The sequence below is a fragment of the Lacerta agilis genome, chromosome 3, assembly GCF_009819535.1.
Source record: "Lacerta agilis isolate rLacAgi1 chromosome 3, rLacAgi1.pri, whole genome shotgun sequence".
Lineage (NCBI taxonomy): Eukaryota > Metazoa > Chordata > Lepidosauria > Squamata > Lacertidae > Lacerta > Lacerta agilis.
This window is the reverse complement of record NC_046314.1, coordinates 63,634,143-63,646,163: the sequence shown is the minus strand read 5'-3', so window position 1 is coordinate 63,646,163 and position 12,021 is coordinate 63,634,143. Positions and strand designations below refer to the sequence as shown.

The following is a 12,021-nucleotide window of genomic DNA, read 5'->3' as shown; positions in this document are numbered from 1 at the left end:
TTGAACAGTGTTGGGAGCCACTCATCTGAAGCAGTCAGCCTATGTGTCTTCTCTTCAGCACTAAAGCTAAGCTCTCCTGGGGCTCTATGCTTTTTTAAGGGACAAAGGGACTTTTTCTGAAGCAATTTACTCAGGTCTGAAGCAAGGCTCTTCTTTCTCCTTTATTATATTGAAATCTGTATAGTTTTTCATAACCAGACATAGATTGAAGCTAGTGTTACTGTACAGTTAAGTGAGGAAATGAACTCATTTATCCGCCAAAAATTAATTGTACACAACTTCCACAGATAAAAATGGATGATATGATTCCTTTGACAGTGTGCCTTACTTACAATTTCATGTGCAACTACACTGGCAACTATACCGCCAAGCATTTTTCCTAGCATCTCTGTTTACAACGCTGAGGTATCACTGACAGCTGGCAGCTATGAGACTAAGTCTTCAACTTTCACTCTCACTTACAACATACTTTAATAACAGGCTTCATCTGAAGATGTACACATTCCCTCATTATCTTCCTGCTTTCTAGATGATTTATGATTCTGTCAGAATGTAGTGGTTTTGTTACAGATCCCTAGGAACCTATTATTTCCCTTTCAAGTTTTATTAGTCTCAGTGTTCTTCTGCTTTTCATCCCAGCAAAATCTATTTTAAATTAAGCTAACAAGACAGTGAGTTACATGATTCTCATGCAGACAATTGTGCTCAATGTGCAGTTGTTTGAAAATCAACTCCCCCACCCAGGTAGGGGGTGGAGCTAAAAGCATGGTCCTGCTTCACTCCATGCCTTACATGTGAGTGATGCATCAGGGAAGAACATATGAGCTAAGGAGGCTCCTCCCATCTACCTGAGCTTTAGGCTGCTGTGTAAGGCCCTCTGTTTGAAGATTTTTGGCTACTTAGTTGGACAGTATTGTGGAACCCTACTTGTTAACTTTCACACTGGTTCTGATTTTTGTTGATCTGTTTGTATCTGTTAAGTCCTGTATATTTATTGGATGATTTTGTAGTTGTTTTTATGTTGTATACTGCTGTCAGCATTGAAAAAGGCAGGTGACAGAAAGAAAGAAAGAAAGAAAGAAAGAAAGAAAGAAAGAAAGAAAGAAAGAAAGAAAGAATAAATTAATTGTTTGGAACTTGCATGGTACTTCAACGTATAATTAGTTTTAGTAAGATTAAAAAATTAAAGTTTATATCTACTTTTTTCAGCAATCACGTCCGATTATTTCCTATATGAATGTGTTCTTTCTTCTTTCAAAGCACACAAATATGAAACTATAAAGGCCCCTTTGTCTTTACTTGACAATAAAAAAGTATCAAAAGCATAACTTACTTCATGCATGAATTTCACTCAGATTGAATAATGAAAATAATTATCTGTTTCAGAACAGATTCAGTTTTTGGTTTTCACAAGTTACATGCCTGCTGGGTCTGGGTTACAGGCACTGCACGGGGGAATAGTTAAAATTAAGTTATTCTTACAGCACTTACCTTGCTACCTCATTGCATTTATCACTTCAGAGAGAGATAGAAAGTGGATTAAAAAGTCAGTGGCTTTATTGATCGAACTTATTAGCATTTTTTAAAAAACCTCCTACTTGTATTCTAGGATATCAATATTATGGTTCTGACCCATTACTGCTAACTCTGTTCCTTCTGCCTACGGCTTTGCAAACTGTAAGTTCTCATTCTTATGACCCACCTTTCATGCACTGGTATGACTTTGAAAGTCTGCTAATGAAGAAAGTATCACTCCTTTTCTTCTCATCAAAAACTTATTTTGTTCTTATTTTATTATATGAGAGGATAGCCAAACAGTTCTCCACCAAAAGAGAACAGAACTGGGTTTGGAATTTGGTTGGTATTTGGGCACAGTCATCCATCTAGTAATCTCCTTCTATGCTGGGCAGCCTATGAAGATGGTTCAAAAACTGTGGTTAGTGCACAATGCGGAAATGAACTTTAAGATTGGGAAAATGAGAAACTGAAAGAAACTGAAATCGATAGTCACCCATTCCCTACTCCTGTCAAAGCTCAACTATACTGGCTACCAATCTGAAGTCTAGGGCTCTTGGACACAGCATTTCAATGAGACCAAAACATCTTACAAAAGCTTTTTTTTAAATACCTTGGTTACAAGAAATATCAAAATATCTGGGAATATGGTTACCAGCATGCTAAAACAAAATGTGATTTGGGGTTCTGGAGATCATTTCCAGTATCATGGATGCACAGATTGGATGTTAGGTTGTTTTGCACAACGCTCTAGATGCTACGTTTAGGGAGAATAATGAAATTATTTTAAAACTTTAGATTATAATATTCTATATTATATTCTATCAAAGTTTGTTATTCCCTATCTAATTTTTCATGAAGCTCTGTCTCTGTGTTCCGCTTGACGTTTCTAAAGGCATTGACAGGGAAAGAGTGGTGCTTGGTGCATAATGCACTAAATCATCTGACCACTGAGAAGCTCCCCCTGTCCCCACCCAATCCCCAGACAGGCTGCTCTGATTTCCCATGGCTGCTATTTACATTTTTTTAACATATGCACATTAACTGCATCCATACAATTAACATCACATCTAGTTTGTACACAGTGTACACCACGGGTTGGCAAGGTTTCCCGGCCGTGGGCCGGACGTGCGCAGCGCGATGCCGGAAATCGCGTCTGCGCAAAAGCGATTTTCAACGTCTGCGTGTGCGCAGATGCCATTTTCGGCACCACTCAGCGAGTCCCCGCGCCGTGCCAGTTTAGCGCGGCGCGTGGGGGACTTGCTAAGCGGGCGGATCAGTGAGCAGGCGGCTCGTAGGCCGGTAAAACAGTCTTCGTGGGCCGCTTCCGGCCCATGGGCTGGAGGTTGCCAACCTCTGGTGTACACGGTACTTAGCTAGATGTATCAATGGTATAACTCAGTATAAGACAGCTTTTTAGGTTCTTCTGAAGTGGTGATCCTGTATTGATGCACAGATTGTGTACTTCTGAAAGTATCTCATTACACACACACACACACACACACACACACACACACACCACTTTAATTGTAATCACTTGTGGTAGAATTGCAATTCCCAGGGAGGAGGGAATTACTACAGTTTAAATCTGTAAGATAATTATGGTCTATGGGTTTAAACTATAGTGCTATTTAATAAATGAAACAGGTCAACTGAAAAACAATATTTTATGTGTTACTTTAAATACACAATGATTCAGTTAATTACTAGTAACATCTGCTAAATGTTACGTGATTAAGATGGCATTGACCTTAAATTATTAAATTGCTGCAGAGTTCTTTTTTTAAAAGTCACTCACTTTATATGGCTAAAACTGGACCGTATCTGTGTACTTGGAAAGCTTTCTTACTGTTTTCACACAGAGATGCCAGTCCAATATCACAGTTTCTGTCCCATTACTGGGGGGAGGGTGTGAGTATTACCACGTATTACTCAGGGAAACATAGCACTTCACAAAGGCTCATTCTTAATACACTGGGGTATTTGTCACTAAAATATTTATATAATATTTTAGTAAAAGACAATACCTCTAATCTGAAGACATAGCCCTAATTCCAGCTATGTTGTGTACATTCACTGTTTCCTGTACAGTATGCACATTTTATGTTCATCCTGGATACAAATGAATCTCATGAACCTAAAAGTTATGTCATCCCAAATCCTGCTGGATTAATTTTCATTTTACTTATTTAATATTCTCTGAAGTGTGCTATTTAATTCAGGCTAAAATCTTGAAATCACTTAAGATTAATAGTACTGCAATCCATGAGAACAGCCTAAAAACTGCTGCTTTATGTACAATTTGTCATGGCTAGAACATGTGACCTTTTAAATAATACTTTTTCCCCTTGCTCCTGAATGGGTCAGAGAGAAAACTGGGGAGAGACCTGGCACACAAATCCTTACTGAATAGTAACTGTTGAATTACTGGACCAGAATTTTAAAAAATAAGGATGAAATCTGCATTTATGTGCAAGTTATTCAACTTCTGACATGCATTCCTTCAATTCGGTTGCTCTTTTGAAGGATCAGTCACACTGCAATATACCGAAGACACACCATAAATAAAAGTGACGTTACGAAAACACAGTTTGAATAAACTTTTTAATTACTCCCCTGGGCACCATGAGTTGTGTTTAACATGCTGAAAATAAAAACAGCAGTAAACAAAAGTGATTCTGAGGAAGAGCAGAACGTGAAAAAGCCGAGTTATTTTGACTTACTTTTATCTCAGAAAGAAGTTTCCATTGCTTCTGTTGTTCTGTTATTGGCTGACAGGGTCACGGGACCTTGTGAACTAAAATAGAAAAGCCTCAGCAGAGGGAGACTGAAGCAGCAGAATGCCGAGGAGAGGAATGAACTTTAAAACATATAATACACATGAGCTACATTGGCCTGTAAAGTTTGTAGAGAAAAGTTCAGTTTTCTTCCACTGAAGTAGGGGCATCCAGGGTTAAAACCTCTCAGCCATCAACCTTGGGCAATTTGATTTTTAAAGTCCTGTTAAATTTGAGTTAAGGTTTATTTTTCTCTCCTCTGCACACTATATTGTCGTTTGTGCATTAGGAATATTTACAAGGCCTATTGAGCCAAATTGGGGCTCCAAAACAAGAATAGCCGAGTGGGGCTCCAAAACAAGAATAACTAAACGACTAAACAACAACAAATGCTTCACCGTTTCCAAGAGTACCTGTTGCAGTCCCACTCGCAGAGACCGCTTCCTTAGGAGCAAGTCCTAGTCTAAGAAGGTGAACAAATGAGACAAGGACAATGTTCTGGGATTTAAATTGGGTTCAACTTTATTGATTCCAGATATAGTTAGGATTTGGCTTAGGCATTGGGTATGTATCTCTCCCAGCATCCTGGTGGAAGGCTGAGGCTTGACAGGGTTGATCATGGGATTAATGGATCCATCACAAGATGCAGATCTACACGGATGGCCTCCCACGCTGCTGAAGGAAGAATTCCACCCCAGTGCCTACATCAGCCAAAGTTGTGACCATTGCTATGTGGAGGGCAAAGCCTGCAAACGCGGCCTATCTATTTGCAGGCAAATTCCTTCCCAGCTCTGGATATGGCAACCATTAAATAACCAGAGCAAGGCCATTAATCGCATAACCTAGAGGAAGAAACATTAATATACAACAAGTCCCAAAGCATGTAAGGGAGGGAAGGATGGGAAGGTGTGCTCTTCAGCTGACCGCAGTCCCAAAGTCAGGGGCAGGCAGTCTTTTAAACCCAGAGGGTGGCCTGCTCCACTCTGGTTCGCTCCTGAGCCCCGCCTCACCATGGACTGGCGTGATTGGCTGGAATTCAAAACTGGGACTGGCAGGAACTCCTGCCCTCCTCCGTGGCCAGCATGGGGATTTCCCAACTGCCAGTTGTCCAGCCCAGCATTGCTCCTGGGGGTCAGGTTACAACAGGCCACAACCACCACCTACCCCAGGACTGGGTAAGCGGCCATTACTGAAACTTTGCTTTGACAATTTTATGTCAATCATTGGATCCTTCACTGATACAAAATATTTATTTCTTTGTTAAAACCTTTCATGGCTAAGTCAATAGTGGGTGTTTTTTTTACTAAATGACAAGAAAGCTATATCTTTGTCTTCTCTTTTAATAGTTAATTGTTTTATATTGGGATCATTTACAAAGCTATTGCACATGCCCGCCTTGCCTTTGTATTATTTAATTCAAAGGATTGCTGCAGATTAAAACATGAGAACAGACATGAGGTAAAACTGAAAGGATCCCAACCTACACATTACTCTGACATTCAATCAAGTTAAATTCAGGTAGATACCAAGTTAGAGACACCATCTAATTTCAAGGTTATTTCTGAATCATAGAACTCAGAAAAATCATCTTCTTCCCAGTGAACTTTTGAAGATTCTGCAAAATATATTAACAGCATGAAGGTAAATTAATGCACTTTTCTCAAGAAAAGGTTTGGGCATCCTAATTTATATTTTACCCCAGTGATTATTCAAGTTTCCTGCTGAACAAACCTGCTGCATCCTCACATTTATGAAACACAAGTTGTTGGGTTTTTTTTAAAGTCCTTTGATACAAGTCAAATGGCAAGCTAACACCATAACAGAAGCTTTTGTAAGGATGTTCATAATCTCAACCTGTATCGTGTTGTGATTATTTTTGTGATCTATAGTTCCTGTAAAAATGGTGTGCCCAGTACCATCTATAATTGCTTTTCTCTCTCTTAAATGCAGTCCAAAACACACTTATTAGTGAGTAAGTCCCATTGGACACAGTGCATAGCATCGGTTTCAAGAGGACTGCTTTCATTGGGAGGAATATATGCAGAGAGAAGGAGGTGCTCTCTTGCAATGGAGCTTTCCATTTGATTTCATAACCGATGGACAGAATTAAAATATGCAAAATTACTCCAGGTGCCTTTACCACTCAGGCACTATGCTGCATGAATTCAAGTCAGATTATTATGTTATTATGAGGGCTGCATTAGCATACTCCAGTCCCATGCCACTCTCAGAGAATAATCATTTCACCCATACCCCACGACATTAAAAAGGTTGTGTGAACTGGCCTAAGTGTTATTCTCACTGAAGCATCTATTTGGCCCCATTTTCTGCTTGTAACAGCCAAAAATGCTTTGGCATTTCCTCCTTGTGATATGCAATGTTACTTGCCTGCCAAGGAACCATTTGCAATAGGATCTTGTCACACTTAAGCTAGATAACTGGCCACACTCAATTCAAAGGTAAGCTTTCTTCAAATTCATCCCCAAACAGTAGAACAAGACTGACTAGCTGTTCCATGTTCACTTACCATACATACATATTGAAACATATCAGCTCCCTTTAATGATAGGATATAATTATTTCCACATTGTTGTGAATAGCATATCCCTATTATTGAGTATTTTTGTTTAAAAGGCAGTAAAATCTCTTGGTAACACAACAAATTTTCTGCTGATTATTCTTTAATTTTTACTATATGACAGTAGCCAAGAGCAATATCTTCAGCCTATTAGATACTATCAATAGCAATGGATTCAAAGACAAGTGTGTTGTGAAACAGAATGGGCATTAAATACAGATCTGGAGCGTTATCTTGTTTAATTTTGCATATTAATTATCTGAACATTTATCTACACTATACAGTCATACCTTGGAAGTTGAACGGAATTTGTTCCAGAGGTACATTCAACTTCTGAAACGTTCAGAAACCAAGGTGCGGCTTCCGATTGGTTTCCGATTGCACAGGCGCACCAGAAACAATAGCAGAAACTGTGCCAAACGTTCGGTTTCCAAAAAAATCGTTCGGAAACCAGAACACTCACTCTTGGTTTTTGATCGTTTGGGAGCCGGAACGTTCTATTCCCAAGGTGTTTGGGAGCCGAGGTACGACTGTAGATACAATGGGCACAATTCAGCCAAAGTTTAAGAAGGTAGGGCTACTCTGAATATTCACAAGTAGTGAATATGGCATGCAATGATGGGGGTAGGGTAGGTTGGGAGAATCACCCTTGTCTGTAGCCTCCCTCCAGGATATTTCAGAATCAGAGGGTGCTGGCAAGCTGACCCTCTGGTCAGGTGGTGATGTTGCTAAATGTGAGGTCTGCCAAGAAGAAAACATCCACCATTCATTTGACAGTGGTTGGGAGGCCAATTTGGCACGTACAACTGAAACATGGGTAGATAGCCTGAGCAAAGCCAGCTGTGTCCACTTGGGTACTTGATGCAGCACCAGCCAAGTTCAGAGGGGCAAAGTGAGGGGGTGGTTGTCATCCGTAAAGAAATCATCTCTTTCACCAGGAGAACAATCCATACTGAGACTGGGTTTGAGGGGTTTTTGTGGTGTTGGGCCAAAGAGACAGAACAGGGTTGCTATTAGTGTACAATTATCCTACTGTGATACAGTCTCCCTAACCAAGCTGGTGGAATTAGTCTCAAATGTAGTTTTAGAGAACCCCTTCACCACAAGCTATGTCAGCCTTTTCTTATAAACTGTTTCATTGCTATGCAGGATGGAGGATGTGATCACGGTTCCTCATTCTCACCTTTACTTTATTATGATTTCTCAGACTTTCTATTTCTGTTGCAAATGTATGTTTTAAAAGGATATTAAAAACCATACGGGGTCAGACCAAAGGCTTATCTAACCCAGCATCTTGTTATTCAAATGGCGAAGCAAGGCATGAAGAAGAGATCCATTTTGGCTGAGCAGTGGCAGGCCAGAATAATAGTCTTATTAGATGTAAATCAATACTTATCTTAGAGAAGACTTATTTATATTTGCCCCTGTAAGAATAGGTCATAATTATCTTACTTGCAAATTGTGGGCTTTGTTGAATGATAGCTTGATTCTATATGCAGTCACAGAGAAATTCTTAGGTAAGATTTCACCCTAACTTACCCAACTTATACATGTATAACATAGCACAAAAAAGAACATTTAATTAAGTATAAAGTACATCTGCGGCTCTCATAATTAAAGCTTTGCTAGGGCAAAACTCTCAAGAGAAAGCATGTACAACAAAATCTCCTTGATTTTATCTCTCCTTTGCTGGCAACAATAATCTTGCTTCAGTTAAATGCTTTTAAAGCTTGAAAGGCTGTATACACTAAGAGGTCTACTTGTTAACAGCAGTTTTCTGTACAAGAAAACCCCACCAAAATACTATTCAACTGCTTAATCCATGGCTATTTTTCCATGCAAAATTTCTTAGGATTGAAACGATGAGTCTGAAAAGTCACTATTTCAGTCACATGCAATTTTCACAGGTGAGCTAGACCTTTATTTGAGTTAAATACCACCTATAACAGTTTAATGGAATAATTTCTGAAGAAAATATAAGAAAGTTGCAGTAAAAAAACCAGCCTCCTGATGCACGCCTTTTGAAATTCCACAGTGTTTTTCATTGCTTGCTATTTTAATTTCAATCAGGGCTGAGGAAGGCAACTTTTACTCTCAATTCTACCTTCTAGAGGTCCTTCCCCTAGAAATCTGCTTCCTCTTCCCATCTCTGTGTTTGCATGTGACTGTGCTTAGACATGTACTGTATTTTGGCTCTTCCTTAACTTAGCCTTTCACTAAGTTCATACCAGCTGTATGTTACTGAGGCCAAGTTTACAATGTGAGCCCAGAGAGCAAAATCAGACTACAGTGCTGAGCATGTCTTTCCTCCAAAATTCCACACTATCTCCTCCTTACTAAAACTGAAGAAAAGTGTGTCTGTATGTGTGTATCTCATATTTTCTACATCGCCATGTTATAAGTGCATATTTTGCTGAGCTATTGCAGTATTACATGTGTATATTTTGATCATGAGCATATTCAGTATTTTAAAAATCTCCATTTTAAGTCATGCCATTTCCAAAAATCCACAAGACTAGAACATTTGTACGTGAGACACCTGTCTAGCAAGGAGGCTTGCTGAGACACCTCCATTGTCAACTTACTAGATAGCCATAGGTAGGTGACTGCCTCACAGCCTTAACCACCACACATTTGCATTATGGAGATAGTAATGGTTTGCTGTGCAACAGGGTTGCAAGCAATTGCTGAGATTATGGGAAGCACTTCCCATAATGTGCTTTGAGCACTCTCTGTATTATAAATAAAAATAATAAATGAAGGGCTATATGAATACGATATACTATCATCAGTATCACACAGGCTTAGTTCAATGGTTCTTTAAGTATGAAAGAACACCATGGAAGCAGCTTTTAAATTGGTTACAGTGCTGCTTTTTCAAAGTTTGCAATTGTGTAGGCAGAACCAACTACTTGCGTATTTACTATGAAATCATCACTGGGATGGAATCATGATTTTGTGGTAAGGATCACAAAAGGGTACCTAGAACTACACCTCTTTATGATCATAATCGTTTTTAGCATTCATATAGTGCTTTTTTAAAAAAAATTCAGTGCTTCACACACATAATGGGCAACAGCTGAAACGGAAACAATATGGAATAATTTCTCTCTTGATTTAATCTCTCCAATAGTAAATTCAAGACCAAGGGTGGTCGTCCACATCTGCATCTTTCTTTTTTTAAAATTTGATGCATTCTCCCTCCAATATGTTACATTTGCAAAAATAATTCTAATGTATTTTATTAGCATGTGTGTTGCCTCTGGAGGCAGGTCATGGTGCAATACCAAAAGAGAATTCCTTTTCAGTGGTGTTCCCCATACTCTAGAACTCCATCACTCTAGAACAGACATATCCAACAGATAGATCGTGATCTACTGGTAGATCATTGGACATCTGTGGTAGACCACTGGTAGATCACTGGCTCCCCCCAAAGCAGTTCAACAAGTTTGGCTCCCCTAAAGAAAATCTCAACATTTCCCCCCTGCACCCCCCCCCCAAAAAACAGGGCTTTCCTCCTCCCTAAAGAAAGCTCAAAAACTTTGACCTAAAACCCCCCAAAGGGGGTAGATCACTGCCAGTCTCTAACTCTGTGAGTAGATCACAGCCTCTTGGGAGTTGGCCACCCCTGCTCTAGAATATCCACATGAGAGCTTGGAGGTCAGTTAAAAGTTAGCATTAATGATCTGAGAATGCCTGTGCAAAAAGATAGGTTACTAAACCAGCCACCATGCGTGCCTATCACATTGCACAGGGAAGTTCATTCCACAAAGTGCATGCTACCATGTTCTCGCTGGGTGGATTTCTGCAGATCACAACACTGTCAGGAAAGCATAATCTGATGACTGTAGTGATCTCACAGGTCTACTGGGAAGAGACACCTTTTCTTGGTTGTCTGCTTTTCAAATATGTAGTTTTAGGGATATGGACTGGGATGGTTTGTGGCAGATACACCATCTCTAGTGAAAGGAAGGGAACCAAGAGTTGGCCAAGGGAAAGCAGCAAACAAGGTAATAAATGAACTGGTTGTTGCCTTTGTACTTTCACATGACATTCTGGCTCAACACTGCCAGAAAGATATTGACATGCTGGATGAAGTTCAAAAACAATAAACACAAAAACAAGTGAGTTGACCTATGGAATAAGACTAAAAGGAGCCACAGAAGCACAGTCTGGTTAAGAGGTGACTAATAGTAAACTCACAATCTACAAATCACAAAAACGAAGATTGTTTCAAAGAATAAGATGAGTTAGTCAATGTTAAAATGAATCAGTCAATGTTATCTAGGAAGAATAGCATGATAATGTACTGGGCATAAAGGAAAGTTTTCAGTTGCTTAAAACCTTTGATAAGGCAATGGACAAAAAAGAACTAAATATTAAGCTGGAAAAGCAATCCACCATTTACCTGGAAGTGAACTTTGTAATTTCATAGTTGTTGGTCCATCTGATTCTATTTACCATGCAACATTGATTTTTTTTCTTTTAAAACTGTATCCTTCAGGCTTTTGTGTTACCAGTACCAGTCAAAACTGAATTAGGTCTTCAGCCCTGGATCAGTTAGGGTGAAGAAACTGATTAACACTGACTGAAGTCAAAGGCACTTATTCAGTTTCAATTCAATGACTGTAGCCTAACTATGTTGTAGTTCAGATGTTGTAAAATTGTGTCTGCTCTGCATCATCTACCCCATAAGCATATAGTTCTGGGAACTGCTAGCTCCATTTGCACAAAACCCAATGCTTATGAGTGTTCCAACACTGGGCTTCATTGTAGAAAACTAAGTATTTTATTAATGGGATATTCCTCAGTAGTGTTTTGTACAATGTGTGGGTCTGTTCCTTATGAAGGGATGCATAAGATCGGCTGTTCAGAAACAAGTCTTTTCCTAGAGTCTGGGCAGAGTGCTTCAACCACTAGCAGATCTACTCCTGAATAAGCCCACCAGCCTGTCTTTTTAGAAGACTAGTTAGAGTGCTAATTCACAAATAATTTCTTAACGCTCTTTGTAACCACAAAATTCCACATCTGCAAAGGACATCATAAGAATAATTTGGAATAGTTTGTCCTTGCTTCCAGAAAGGAATGGGATGGTGTAAAGTCACTTAAATCACATTTTCCTTCGTTATGGATTCATCTCACATGGCAGAG

General features: G+C 39.3%; 1 protein-coding gene across 6 annotated transcripts in view; it reads right to left on the bottom strand.

Annotated features, from left to right (window-relative positions):
• The window catches only part of ESR1 (estrogen receptor 1), a 199,501-nt gene that overhangs the window by 176,195 nt on the left and 11,285 nt on the right, over positions 1-12,021 (bottom strand). The window contains exon 1 of one of the 6 annotated variants that reach the window (XM_033144015.1): positions 4,239-4,444. The exons of the other annotated variants lie outside the window; for them this stretch is intronic. The gene's annotated coding sequence lies outside the window, so the exon portion shown is untranslated. Of the gene's footprint in view, positions 1-4,238; positions 4,445-12,021 lie in introns of those variants that run through there. 6 annotated transcript variants of the gene reach the window in all.